This window comes from Budorcas taxicolor, chromosome 8 (genome assembly GCF_023091745.1).
Source record: "Budorcas taxicolor isolate Tak-1 chromosome 8, Takin1.1, whole genome shotgun sequence".
In the NCBI taxonomy this organism is placed as follows: Eukaryota; Metazoa; Chordata; class Mammalia; order Artiodactyla; family Bovidae; genus Budorcas; species Budorcas taxicolor.
The window spans coordinates 52,472,776-52,488,464 of record NC_068917.1 but is presented as its reverse complement, the minus strand read 5'-3'; the positions used below and the strand labels follow the sequence as shown (position 1 = coordinate 52,488,464).

The window sequence follows — 15,689 nt, the reverse complement described above, 5'->3', positions numbered from 1 at the left end:
ATAACATCTAATACACTGGATGAGAACAGCAGTTTACATATTGCAGGGGGAAAGGTGAATTAACATATCATTGGACACTATCCAAAATGAAAAACAGAGTAAAAATTACAGAAAAGAATAATAAACAGAGTGTCTGTGAGCTGTGGGATCATGTCAAATAGCCTCATGTATGTGTAGTCTCCAAGGAAGGGTAGGTCAAGGAGACTGAAAACAGATTTGAACTATAGCCATTATTCAATGGCCCAAAATCTGGAAAAAAGAATTTTTGATATATTCTATTTTTTCAGCCCCAGAATTTCCACTTTGTCCTGTTTTATATCTTCTACATCTGTTCACATTATATTTATTGTATTTAATTCTTGAACATTTTATAATAGGTAGTTTTAAATTGCTGCTGCTAATTTTATCATCTCCATCATTTATGTCTGTTTTTATTTTTTTTTGTTTTTCTCCTAGTAATGGTCATGTTCTTTTTGCCTCTTTGCAGCTTTATTAATATTTCACTGGACTCTAGACACTGTAATATTATATTATTGCATGTCATGTATGTGTTGCTTTCTTTCAAAGAATATTGACATTTCTTTGGGAAGTAGTTAATTTGGATCAGCCTAATATTTTACTTTGTGGTGGGTGGTTGCTTTGGTGTAGCTTTACTCTAGAACTACTTTCTTTCTTTTCTTAATTTTTAAATTATTTATTTATTTATTTAGGCTGCACTCGGCTGTGCTGGGTCTTCCTTGTTGCATGCTGAGTTTTTTAATCTGCGGTGAATGGCGCCACTGTCTAGTTGCACTGTGAAGGATTCTCATTGCCATGGCTTCTCTTGTTGTAGAGCACAGGCTCTAGAGTATTTGGGCTTCAGTAGCTGTGGTTCCCCAGATCTAGAGCACAGAACCAATAGTTGTGACACATGGCCTCAGTTGCTCCGTGGCATGCGGGATCCTCCCAGACCAGGGATCGAACTTGTGTCTCCTGCATTGGTGACAGATTCTTTACCACAGAGCCATCAGGGAAGCCCCTTTATTAATTTTTATTGGAGTGTAGTTGGAGAGCACCAAAGAATTGATGCTTTTGAACCATGGTGCTGGAGAAGACTCTTGAAAGTCCCTTGGGTAGCAAAGAGATCAAACCAGTCAATCTTAAGGGAAATCAACCTTGAATACTCATTGGAAGGGCTGATGTTGAAGCTGAAGCTGCAGTATTTTGGTCATCTGATGCAAACAGCTGACTCATTGGAAAAGTCCCTGATGCTGGGAAAGATTGAGGGCAGAAGGCAAAGAGGGCAACAGAGGATGAGTTGGCTGGGTGGCAACACTGATGCAATGGACTTGAACTTGGAATAACTTTGGGAGATGGTGAGGGACAAGAAGGCCTGGCGAGCTGCAGTCCATGGGGTCACAAAGAGTCAGACATGACTGGGCAGCTAGCCAACAACAACCACAACATAGTTGCTTTACAATATTATGTGAATTTCTACTGTACAGTGAAGTGAATCCGCCATATGTATACATTACATATATCTCTTTTTTGCATTTCCTTCCCATTTAGGTCACCACAGAGCATTGAGTAGAGTTCTTTGAGAACAGTATACAGTAGGTTCTTATTAGTTATCTATTTTATACATAGTATCAATAATATAAAGCTAAAGGTGTGTGCATGCTCAGTTACTTCAGTTCAGTTCAGTTCAGTTCATTTCAGTTCAGTTCAGTCGCTCAGTCGTGTCCGACTCTCTGTGACCCCATGAATTGCAGCACGCCAGGCCTCCTTGTCCATCACTATCTCCCAGAGTTCACTCAAACTCACATCCATCTAGTCGGTGATGCCATCCAGCCATCTCATCCTCTGTCGTCCCCTTTTCCTCCTGCCCCGAATCCCCCCCAGCATCAGGGTTTTTTCCAATGAGTCAACTCTTCACATGAGGTGGCCAAAGTACTGGAGTTTCAGCTTTAGCATCATTCTTTCCAAAGAACAGCCAGGGCTGATCTTCTTTAGAATGGACTGGTTGGATCTCCTTGTAGTCCAAGGGACTCTGTGCTCAGTTGTGTCCAACTCTTTGGGACCCCACGGAATGTAACCTGCAGGCTCCTCTGTCCATGGAATTTTCCAGGCAAGAATACAGGAGTGGGTTGCCATTTCCTGCTCTAGGGGATCTTCCCAACCCAGGGATCGAACCTGTATCTCTTGCATCTCCTACACTGGCAGGCAGACTCTTTACCACCAGCCACCTGGGGAGTCCATCAATATTTATGTCAATTCCAATCTCTCAATTTATCCCCCCACTTTTCCCCTTGGTGTCCATACAATTTTTTCTCTATGTCTGTCTCTATTTCTGCCTTGCAAACAAGATCCTCTATACCATTGTTCTAGATTCCACATATATGCTTTAGTGTATATTTTTTTCTTCTCCTTCTGACCTACTTCACTATGTATGACAATCTCTAGCTTCATACACATCTCTACAAATGACCCAATTTCATTCATTTTTATGACTGAGTAATATTCCATTGTATACGTGTGCCACATCTGCTTTATCCACTCCTCTGTGAATGTTGAAAGGCCCTAGGGCTACTTTCATCCAACTATTAAAGTATTACTCTTCAGGAATCTATCCTGAAGGCCCTGAGTATTCAGCAAGATACTCTCCAACCTGCGTTGTTGAAACTTACATATCCCCCAGTCCGGCGTAGGCTCTGGTAATTGTTCATCTTATACATATCTGATGATTCTTTACCAGCCTGATGTAATTTCATTCTGTGCTTGTGCAGATTAATATTCAGCAATAGACCCAATGTGACTCCTATGATGATTGCTGAAGCTACTCCTTATGCATCTTCTGTTTTCATAGTCTGTCCCGTTTGTGGGATACCATATTAGCCTTCCTAAGCTCTGATTTCTATTATCTTTTTCAGCGAGACCCATGTGGTCTACTTGAGAGCCCTATCTTGGGTCATGATCAAGAATATGCCTCCAGGCAGAAAGCCAGGGAAATCATAGTGTCCATCTTGTTTATTTCCTTTTCTCAAGGATAACAGTCCTAGGCTGCCTGTTGCCAACATATGAAAACAGCTCTTTCCTTTATTGTATATAGTTTTCTAGTTGTTTGTGAGAGGAGGGCATACCCAGGAGCAGTTACTTGCATAGCGAAACATCGAATTCATAATTGCCTTTTATAAACTTATTTTTGAGCAGAAATAAAGGAAAAACTGAAAAATTTTGGATACAAATGGCAGATAGTAGCAGTTGCAAAAAAATCATTTAATACTTTTATGAATGACCTTAGCTCAGTTGCTAAAGAATCTGCCTGCAATGCAGGAGACCTAGGTTCGATTCCTGGGTTGGGAAGATCCTCTGGAGAAGGAAATGGCAACCTACTCTCGCCTGGAGAATCCCAGGGATAGAGGAGCCTGGCAGGCTCCAGTCCATGGGGTCGCAAGAGTTGGACATAACCTAGCAACTAAACCGCCACGGAAAAAAAAAAAGAAAAATACACAGTGACATCTTCAACTTTATCTGTGTTACTACAGATTTTAAGAGTTTGATATGTTCTGAGAAAGAGAGAAATGTTAGAACTATTTTATCTTCAGTACTCTTGCCTGGAAAACCCCATGGACGGAGGAGCCTGGTGGGCTGCAGTCCATGGGGTTGCTAGGAGTCGGACATGACTGAGCGACTTCACTTTCACTTTTCACTTTCCTGCATTGGAGAAGGAAATGGCAACCCACTCCAGTGTTCTTGCCTGGAGAATCCCAGGGACGGGAGAGCCTGGTGGGCTGCCGTCTATGGGGTCTCACAGAGTTGGACACGAATGAAGCAACTTGGCAGCAGCAGCAGCAGCAGCAAATAACCTTTCATGGTGCCGTGATGGTTCTCACTTTCCTTCTCCCTCTCTTTTGGTGCTTTCAAAATTATCTACAATATAATGCCTGTTGCTTCATATGTATCAATAGATAGGGAGGGGTATAAAGGAAGAAGATGCAATAAGGCAAGGAAAACTTTGACGGCTTCTAACACCTAAAATTGAGAAAATAAATGAATCAAGTACCAGGACCATGGATAGCAACACCAGTCTTGTAATTCCCATACACTCTGAATATCATAGTCACAGAAAATAAATATTGAATCTCTTCCTCCCAGATGTCCACCCATACTCACCTAATCCCAGCACATAAAAGAGGAACTGTAGTAATAACAGTCAATAAAAAATAATAATAATAATAAGGCAAATGCCTTAGTATTGGAATCTAAATTTAAGGTAGAGAAGAACCAGCAGAGATTTTCTTGATATGGAGAATACCTATTCAGGCACTTATGTTTCCTTTGCTTACTTTTAGCATTTAAGGTAACATGAGTTCTGAGAGTTTAACAATTACAAAAAGAAAATTTTGTTTTCCTTTTTCACTTGCATTTTCATTAAAGACAGTGATTTTAAACTCTGGCTACACATTAGAATTACCTGTGAATTTAAAAATATATATGTATTTCCTTACCTTTCCTTTCTGAAGATTCTGATTTTACTGAGCTGGGGTGGGACTCAGGCATAGGTATGTTTTTTAATCCTCAGGTGATTCTTAAAATTACATAGGTTTGAGAGTTACCTGAAGTGTGCTCCATGAACTAGCAACACTGGCTTCAAGTGAGAACTTTTCTGAAATGCAGAATCTCAGGCCCTGCCCAAGATGTACCAAATCTATATTTTAACACCTACTTAATTCATATGCACATTTAAGTTTCAGAACATTCTTTGTTGACAAAGATATATTTCTTGCCTTTAAATAATTCTGAGTGTAAATTGGGAGAATTTAGACCTGTGATAATCCCAAATTAGGCCTACAATCACAAGCAGATGCTCTTTTTTTTTAAATGCAGATTCCTAGGCTGCAATCCAAACCTGTTCAACCCGCTCCTCCAAGAACAGGGCATCTGTGTGTTTATGTTCCAGGTGGTTTTGAAAATTAGAGAAGATTGGGAAATAAAATAATGGCCTTAGTTTCCAATATTTTCCTTCTACTTAAAGTCTTTAGCAGTGAAGAACAAATGCTGATATAAAACTAATAAATAATTGTAGAGACATATGTTTTCTTACACAGAATTCCAGAGAGTTGTGACAAAAACAGTTTGATAGAAATTTCATAGTTTTCTGTTAAGTTTTATGCTTCAGATATTTTTGCTATGGCTACCATGAGGAAAAATATACATACCTGGCCACTTAAATGTTCTGCCGCTTTAGAATTTTAGGCCATTTCTATGCAATGCAAGACACAGTTTAATAGAGGCTGCAGAGTAAAATGGCAGTCTGACATGAAACTGTGGAAGAAAACCGACAGATGTAGTGAGTTTGAGAGTGGCGTAATGCTGAATAGGCTATTTTGTAACAGGAAAAAAAGAGCATTTCAAAACTAGTTAACTTAGTTACAAGACTTTAACTAGGTCAAAAACTTACAAGTGTTTGTGAATACTTTTAACACTGTAGAGACTGTCAAAAGTTTATCACATGGTTAAATCTTAAGTGTTTGAATTATGGAGTCAGAAAATTCCTGCCTGAAGAGATGGAAGTAAATGAAAATACACTGAAATAGGCAAATTTTCTCCATACGAATATGTTTTGTAAAAGTTTTTAGCCCTTGCTATTAAACTACAGATTTATTAATGGTTAGAAGTCATGAAAACTCTGCATCGTATGTCTTCATATTCAGTTTATCCAGACACAGAGCATAAGATTGGAGTTAAAGAAACCTGATATTGAGTTTCAGGAAAATCATTTAATATATGCTGTTTTATCAGACAGCTTAACGTTTCTGAGGCCCAATTTTCTCATCTCTAAAATGGGAATAACAGTACCTTTCTTGTTAGGACAGCCATATATCTTATACTTTGTCTCACTCATGGACACCAATCTGATTACAGTAAAACCTTTAGCTGTTATTGTTCAATCTTTGTCATGTCTGACTCTGTGTGACCCCATGTACTGCCACACACCAGGCTTCCCTGTCCTTCACCATATCCTAGAGTTTGCTCAAGCTCATGTCCATTGAATTGATGATACCATCCAACTATCACACCCTCTGTCGCCCCCTTCTCCTCATGCCTTCAATCTTTCTCAGCATCAGGGTCTTTTCCAGTGAGTCGGCTCTTCGCATCAGGTGGCCAGAGTATTGGAGCTTCAGCATCAGTCCTTCCAATGAATAGTCAGGGTTAATTTCCTTTAGGATTGACTGGTTTGATTTCCTTGCAGTCGAAGGGACTCTCAGGTGTCTTCTCCAACAGCACAGTTTGAAATAGTCAATTCTTAGACTCTCATCTTTCTTTATGTTCCAACTCTCTCATCCACACATGACTACTGGAAGAACTTTGGTTATCTGGACCTTTGTTGGCAAAGTGATGTCTCTGTTTTTCAATGCTCTGTCTAGGTTTGTCATAGCTTCTCTTCCAAGGAGCGTCTTTTAATTTCATGGCTGCAGTCACCATCTGCAGTGATTTTGGAGCCCAAGAAAAGAGTCTGTCACTGTTTCCATTTTTTCCCCATCTATTTGCTATGAAGTGATGGGACTGGATGCCATGATCTTAGTTTTTTTAATGTTGAGTTTTAAGCCAGCTTTTTCACTCTCCTGTTTCACCCTCATCAAAAGGCTTTTTAGTCACTTTTTGCTTTCTGCCATTAAAGTGGTATCATCTGCATATCTGAGGTTGTTGATATTTCTCCCGGCAAGTGATTTTAAAACATAGTAATTTGTACATCTCCAGTGGGATATAGCCCAAAGAGAAAAACACTCAAAGATCTTAAACTGTTTTTAGTAATTATATTGTTTCTGTACCCATTTGTGTGTGTCCATATTTGACATACAAATCATTTAAACACACACACACTAGGATGACCAAAAAATACTTATTCTACTGTTATTATGATCAAAGAGATTCACTATAAAAGAAAAAATATGCAAACATAAAACTAATAAAGTCAAATTAATATTGGAGTTGGAAATTTGAATATGATCTCATGGTGTATTTTATCTTTAATTTTTTTCTAAGATCTGTCCAGTGAGAAAATCTAGAAATACATATCAATATATATCAATCAAAGAGCATCACTAGCTCTTAAACTAAGATCTTTAAATATCATTTTTCCAAAAGGAGCCAAAGTTTTTTAAAAATTGGATATTTCCAGATATGAGGCAAGAAATGTACAAGGAAAGCATAGGAGACCTTATCATAGCAGGAGTGGACACATTTGGGTCATGTTGTCGAAACTCAGGATTCAATCTGAACTGGTTCAACTGGCCAAAAAAGGGTCAATTTGAACAACAGCAATATATTAAAAATAATATAAATATGTTAAAATCTATGAGTTAATAATAATAATCAATTAGAAAACAAATCTATTCTTCTGAAAATCCGTAAAGGAAAAGATTTATCATATATTTCCTATATAAATTCACCTCTATATTAACAGCTTAGACAATAAAATTACTTTTTATAGACATATCCCAGCAAATAAATGAAAAAAAAGTGTAAAGTTAGCTTATAACAATTTTGCAACCCTTAGTAAGTAATGGATTTAGTTTACAATCACCAGCAATAGCTGTATATGCATGCTCAGTGATGTCAGACACTTTGCAACACTGTAGACTGTAACTCACCAGTCTCCTCTGTCCGTGAGATTATCGAGGCAAGAATACTGGAATGGGTTGCCGTGCCCTCCTCCAAGGGATCTTCCCAACCCAGGGATGAATCTACATCTCCTGCATTGGCAGGTAAATTCTTTACCACCGAGCCACTGGGGAGGCCCATCAGCAATAACTAAAACTACTAATTATGGTTGGAGACCATTATTACGGGGCTTCCCTGATGACTCAGCTGGTAAAGAAGCCTCCTGCCAATGCAGGAGACACAGAGAGGCAGATTTGATCCCTGGGTTGGGAAAATCTCCTGGAGAAGGAAATGGCAACCTGCTCCAATATTCTTGCTGGAAAATTCCATGGATAGAGGAGCCTGGCGGACTATAGTCCATTGTGCAGCAAATAGTGGGACATGACTTAGCATGCACACACAATACACACACACACTAACACACACACAATACACACACACTCCATTATTATGAATGTACCAGGCTGACAAAACCTTAACCTACTAATCACTTTTAACAATTCTAAAAAAGAGACAATCAGAGAGTGTGACTTTTGATATGATGCACTATGAAATATAAATGTCACATATGAAGTATTCCTGCCATAATATGAACTCCTATTACTTGGAATCCCTAATTTAACTACCAGGTTTCAGAAAACATATGAGTCGAAGGAAAACGTTAAAAGATGTCATTATAGAGGACATGCGATTACAAAATTTCAGAGTGAAGGACACTGTAGATCAAATAGAAATATAATAAAAACAAGTGATAATTAATACTAATGGATTATTAAGTCTGAATGCATTGTACTGTTCTCTCTACTTTTAAATCTATTTGACATTTTTCAATAATGACATTTAGAAGAAAAAATAAGAGGCATTTGAAGCTCTCATATTTAGGAACTTTTGAAGAGGACTTTAGGTGAAAGCAAGAGGCCAGTTAGGAGGTTACTGTAATGAGGCAGAAGAGAGGTGATGGTGATTTATACTAAAAGGGGGTAGTGGAGACAATTGAGAACTGAAAGGGTTTTATATATTTAGAAGTAGAATCAATAATACTTTTAGTTGATTGGATCTGTGGCTAAAGGAAAGAAAGTCATTAAAAATAGGTCCCAGGATTTCTGTTGGAAATCTGGATCAGTGGTGATATCTTTTGCCAAGATTGACAAGATTTGGAAGTGGAGGACAGCCACATGGAAGGTTGAGGTGAGGTGATCAAGGGTGCTTTCTGGCGCATTTTAACTCTGAGACATTTATTACACACACAGATGAAGAGGCACAGGAAAGAGGCCAGTCCTTGAGGAACACATTACAGAACCATCAACATACAGAGAATATTTAAAGGCATAGTACTAGGTAAGGACAAATACAGAGAGAATGGAAACAGGGAAGAAAAGCCAGGGAGAGCCCTGAAGGAACAGCAACATTACATGGCATGTAGAGTAGAAGAAACAAAAGAATCAGGGAACAGGTAAGGCACAGAACAAAAACCAGAAATGCAGCTTGGGCTTTTTGTTTGTTTGTTTTATTGAGTTGTACTTTACAACTCATTTAGAGAGGATATTCTAATATTTGGACTTACTAATATTAAAACCCTGCTTTTTCAAAACCAGCCTCCAAAGGCAGAGCACCACACAAGTCATCTATTTAATGATGCAAATGTGAAACTCTTGATTATAAATAAAAACAACCAAAATCAGAACAAAGAAATCTCTTGGAATACAACTAAGTAATTAACATGCTTTGATAACTTGATAGAAAGGCTGAACATGACAGATGTAGTTCCCATTGGGGCACATATTTATTTATATCCAGCTTATCTAAAGTCTTAGCCAACAAATCTAAAAACATTGAGCATTGAATTTCCCTTATATTTTCTGAATTCAGTGAGAACTGATTAACCCATTTAGAAAGAGCTGAACCTATCTTTATATGTAGCTAATTATGTTCTAATGCATACATTCAGCAATGCCATGAGGCTGTCCATCTGCAAACTGCCAGAAATAAGCTGTCCAAATTCAGAGAACTGCTTATTTTAAGGCTTAAAAATGACACTGATTTAAAGATTGCTTTTGCTGATTTGATAAACTGTAAGTTGAAATAATTACATTAATGTAAGACATTGTCACGCCAACAATTTTTTTGAAAAGATTAAAGGAAAAACATAATTGCCTTTAGCCTATATGTGTTAACCGAATATAGCTTGATTTTGAAAGTCAATTTCTGACCACTTTCGAAGTGCTACACTAGAATAAAGTGAGTGGAAAAGAAAGTGTTAACTGTTAACTTCCCCTGGGTGAATGATACTTTCTAGGACAATGTATAAGGGTAAGAGATTCCAAGGATTGGGAAAGAAATGCCATTTTTAGATGGTCTCCTGCAGTGGTCTCTTTACCAAGAGTGGGTAAAAATAGCAAAGAAATAAGGACACAGTTCAGAAGTTTGTAGGATAGTCAATTCATACGAATGACCCTCATGGGAGGCGAGACTATACCAGCAGACAGGGAAGAATCATCAATGAAGAACCCAGGAAACAGGGGAAGCACAAGACCATGAAGCTAGGCAGGAGGTAATTTTGAGACTTTCAAGCCCTTTCCAGGGGAGGCCTTTGACAAAAGCCTTAGCCTGGTACCTCAGGGGGCTCTAGAGGATCAGAAGCTATCAGCAAGTCCATTGCCCTCTCTGGGCAATCAGCCAAGTTGGCCTGATCCATGCTCTCAGTGGCCCTCCTCTCTTCCTCTCAGTTTTCTGCCTTCAGGGTTAGCCCTTCAGTATTTTCCTAGTGTTTCCAAAATTAAGACATATATAGATTGTTTCATTCTTTCTCAACTTTGACCACAGTTTTAATCTTGACTTCATTAGAATACCATCTATTTGTTACCACCACAACCAGCAGTAATAAAAGTAATTCCTACAGTAGTAAATCCTTACTTAACAGATTCTTATTTTAAAATAGGCTTGACTTTTGTTTTTCATTTTAAGGAAAAGTTTTTGGCAACAGGTGGATCTAACCTGGGTTCTGTATGTTTAAACAGTTTTGACAACTTCTTTGTTTCTTTTTATAGCACATGCTGAGTGGGAATGGATCAGGGCCAGTCCTAAAATACAGACTGAACAGCTCTTGGAATTTCAAAGGCAGTACCATCATAGCAAGGTTTCTAATAAGATGAGCATAAAATTAGAGAAATATTTTATTTATTATTTTTTAAGTTGTATTCATGGAAAGACTATTTTTAGACATAAGTAAATCAAAATAGGGCATGTTTTGAGTTTAAACAAACATTGCAATTTAAAATAACAGAAGTTTTCCTGCTTATGAAACAACTCATCCTAGAGTTCCTCAAAGTGAACTCAATAATCAGCAATAGTTTTTCTTTGAAAAGCTCACGAATTATGATGCCTAAAAAATAAATGACAAGCCAAGATACAAAATAGCTTTACTTTGAATTTTTTAGTTCTTGTCAAAGTATTCTTGATTATTTCTGAACCATTAAAGCTTAGAATAGTTTTTACTGCTGAAATAAGTGATAACCCTTGTTCTGAGTGATAATCTGGCAAAAAATATATATGCCTAATATTCATAAATCAGGTCCATGACATTTCAAATAAGTGGAAAATGAAATTTAGCTGTTTTTAAGCATATTAATGTTTCTGGGTAGGTGTTTGATGGCCAAGAAAGGGGTGGTGAATTTCTAGGACTTTTGGCCTTGAATGGAAGACCCTGAACTGACCTTGGGTTACTTGAACTGACAAATTAATGCTAAAACAATTCTTTCAAATAAACCATCATGAACCTCACACAGAAGGTAAAAATGCATCAGAGTGTAGCTCCACAAACAGCCTGGCATCATCAAATTGCAGCTAACCTCAGCAAGGGTTTTAGTCCCCTAATGCTTTTGCCTCCACACAAGTAACTTTAGAAACAGAGCTCTTGGATGCATTAGAGGAGACCTTTCTCCTCTCACTGAACACTTTATTTTGCTTCATTTAGTGATCCAAGCATTGCCACTTTACTCCCATTGCAGTGTTTTCTGTATCACACTATTTTTTTTCAGATGCATCCATCTAAACCATCCAAATCTGAACATGTTAGCATTTCCGAGCAGCCACTCTGGGAAGATTTTTACCCTGACCTTTCCTTTTCTTGATGCTGGCTTCATCACAGTTTCCATTTCCAGGTTTATTTTTGATATCATAGATGTCGCTGTAATGGCCAACAGCCTTGCCTTTAGGTTTCTCTTCTCAACTCTAGAAATCATTCCTCCTCTAACAATTGATGGAGTGAAAAACCTGTGAGAATACAGGCTTCAGTGTACTGAAAATTCTCTCTGCTTATTGTATTATGCGAGTACTGAAAGGTCAAAATATAGGCTTACAAGCAAAACTGTCAGCTAAAACCCTGCATTTTCTATAGAATTCTAGCTTTCCTTTTTTCTGTTTCTCTTACACCTATCCAAAATTACACACATAGATAATTTTTTACATTTCATTAAAAAGCATTCCTCTGTAAAATTTTCCTTATTCAATAATACACTGTAAAAAAGACTTGGTGAAAAACATGGAAATAACCTAAATATCCATCCACAGTAGATTGTGTAAATAAAGTATTACACTCATGCATAAAATACAATACAATATGAAAACAAAATGTGCTACCTTTTCTTTTAATAAAATATATTAACTAGAATAAACCAAAGGAGCATGATTGAATGTATAGTAAGTCACATATTATAGAAATAATTATGTAGGTATTTATATACATATATAGTCTGACACATGAATTACAAGTATTTAAAGAAACACATAAGAAACTATTCAGTTACTTTTGGGAAGTAGGTATAGGGAACATCAGTTATAGGCAAGTTTGGTTTTTTTTGTTTGTTTGTTCTTTTGAGGGGGGTTGAGTTTTTTTATTTCAATTTTCTCTGTCTGACCTCTTTAGTTTTGCTTGCTTTATTCATTTATTACTTGTATTAGAAATAAGATTAAGATGAAGGTTTATGGATTTTTTTAAACATTCCAAGTGATACCTCAATTCCATAATTGAATAAAAAAATGGAGGCAGCACAAGATATAGGGTAGTGTTGTGCAAAGAAGCTCCAGAACTTAAGATTTTATTGACCATGTCATTTTATGTGTAAATCACTCACTGAATGATACCTGATTTGCCTCATCTGTAAAATGTGGAAAAGTAGCTGCATCTATCACAGCTTTCATTTACCACTCAATGTTGTGATGGAAATAAAATAGATAAAGCTCTTTGCAAATCTTGCAGACCTATAGTATACAGGTGTGAAGTTTTGTGATAGAGATCATGTTCACTTTCAGATCTCACATTAATCAAATCTGACTTTATCCCAGGAGTTTCACATATAAGAATGGTCTTCTATGGTGGATCAGTAGTAAAGAATATGCCTGCCAGTGCAGGATACACAAGAGACCTGGATTCCATCCCTGGGTCAGAAAAATCCCCTGGAGAAGAAAATAGCTACCCACTCCAGTACTATTGCCTGGAATATCCCATGGACAGAGAACCTGGTGGGCTACAATCCATGAGGTCACAAAAGAGTCAGATATGACTTAGTGACTAAAAGACAACATAATAAAATCAGTTCAGTTCAGTTCAGTCACTCGGTCGTGCCCGACTTTTTGTGACCCCATGTATTGCAGCCAGGCCTACCTGTCCATCACCAACACCCAGAGTTCACTCAAACTCATGTCCATTGATTCAGTGACGCCATCCAGCCATCTCATCCTCGGTCGTCCCCTTCTCCTCCTGCCCCCAATCTCTCCCAGCATCAGAGTCTTTTCCAATGAGTCAACTCTTCACATGAGGTGGCCAAAGTACTGGAGTTTCAGCTTTAGCATCATTCTTTCCAAAGAACACCCAGGGCTGATCTCCTTCAGAATGGACTGGTTGGATCTCCTTGCAGTCCAAGGGACTCTCAAGAGTCTTCTCCAACACCACAGTTCAAAAGCACAAAATAGAATAAACCATGTTGATTAAAAAAACTGTTGTTAATAAAGGTGCATAACATTGTAATACTTTCACTCCTCATAGATATTTCTGCTTACCTACCTATAATAATGATAACAAAATTTGTTGTTAACTGAAGACAAAGCATGGTCCAGAAACTTAATGATGTTACGTTTGTTGTTTCTCAAATCACATTTTTAGGTAATTGTTCTTAGTATCATTGTTTGGGTAAACAAATAAGGTTGGATGATGTTAATTTTCTTGTCCTGGGTCACACAAGTAGTAACTGAAGTCTGATTATGACTCAAATCTGTTCAAATCCAGAGTCTAATCTTTTCACATCCTAAACCATCAGGCACTGTACTAGCTTAAGCTGAATTTCAACCCACATCCACCTCTCTACCTTCTGTTATCTTAAGCAATACCAACAACTATAATGTCTACTCTAAGATCACTGATCTTTTTTTAGTCAGACTATAAAGTAGAAGATTCTACCTTTATGGAAATCTGGTAGTTCTTTTAAGGCATATTATTCATGCTCTGTGAGCCAAGTTTTTATGAATTTACATGTTTGTACCATCTTTCTAAAGATGGGACATGACTTTAAACTCAGAGATGCTAATTTTGCCATCATAGCCACAATTCATGTGTCCAAAACAAATTTTTAAATATATAATACATTTTTGTATTACAGTACATATGGAATGATAGGCAGCTTTAAAACTCATTCTTTTCTAAAACGTTTAATGATACTGAAAAAAGTTCATGAGGATGCAATGTAAAGTTGGAAATATGTGTGTGTATAAGATGGAAAAAGACGACTGCTAGGGAAATCATCAGATTATGAGCATGTGAGTACTGGTTGTTTCTGTTTTCTTAATATTGTGATATGTATTTGATATTTACAAACATAAGAATATGTTATTTTTATAATTTAAAGGCTTTTTAAATTTAAAATAAATAATACTTAATCATACCAAACTTTTCATTCTTAAGTTGCTTTATGCTTTTTAAGCTAACAACTAACCATACAACTATGCCACCACTCCTAGTATACAAAATGAAACTAAAACCAAGTTTAATGTGTAAAACCTTTATCTTATATTTCTTGATTGTTGGTCCCCTTGATTTTTCAAGACTAGAGATTTCTGATGTCGCATTTCTTTTATAAATATTTAAGAACCATAATACTCAGTGAATGTTGGAATGATATCTCTAAATGCCTGCGATGGCTTCCATTTTTAACTTGACTGCATTTCCAAATCATTATTATGCTGCAATAAACTCATTTTTGTGTCTCTGACCACATATGCAAGTAAACCTAAAACATACAACAGCTTGATCCAGCATTGCTGTGTCAAAAGATGTGGTAGATTTTAGGTTCAGACACCGTTTAGGTACCATCCAAGATAAGGCACCCTGCACACTCTCATCAGAAGCACCAGAATGTTTCCCACGTCTGTTAGCATTTAATATCAATCTTTTCAATGCTTGTCATGTGACAGATAAGTTTTTTTATATCTGTTTTTGTTTTCTTTTTTTTTTTTTGGCTTCCAATGTTTTCATTTTTTTTTCTTTTTTTAAATTTTACTTTATTTTACTTTACAATACTGTATTAATTAGCATTTACTTAATAATGAACAAGGTTTATTATAGTTTTACCAGTCTAAAAACTGATGTATACTTTTAACGTGGATACTTACATCATTTTGTTCCTCTTTTTCCTGTTAAATTGTTGGTCAAAAAAAAAAGGAGGAGGGAGTTGTGAAGTAGCTGAAGGCAACTGTGGATGTGAGATTTGGAATAAGGTACTCTCCCCAACCTGCTCCCCATATGATAAGAAGTAACTTCACAATTGTGGAGTTTCCTGTCAAAGCTACATCCTCAGCTTCCTTGACCCCCAAAGACCACCTGGATCTTGGAGTAACTTGAAGCTCCTCTACTTCTGCCACTCTGCCCCTCTGGGAACCCTGGGATGAACTGAAGCAGAGGAACAAAAGCCTGAGATGGACAAGGGAGGGAGGCTGGTTGAGGAGTCAGGATTATCAGTGGTGGAGAAAGATCTTCTAAATAAAAAAAGATTGGA

General features: G+C 37.2%; 1 pseudogene; it reads right to left on the bottom strand.

The window, feature by feature from the left end:
* Positions 1 to 10,339, bottom strand: part of LOC128052055 (S-phase kinase-associated protein 2-like) — a 77,978-nt pseudogene extending 67,639 nt beyond the window's left edge.
* Between the last annotated feature and the right edge of the window lie 5,350 nt (positions 10,340 to 15,689).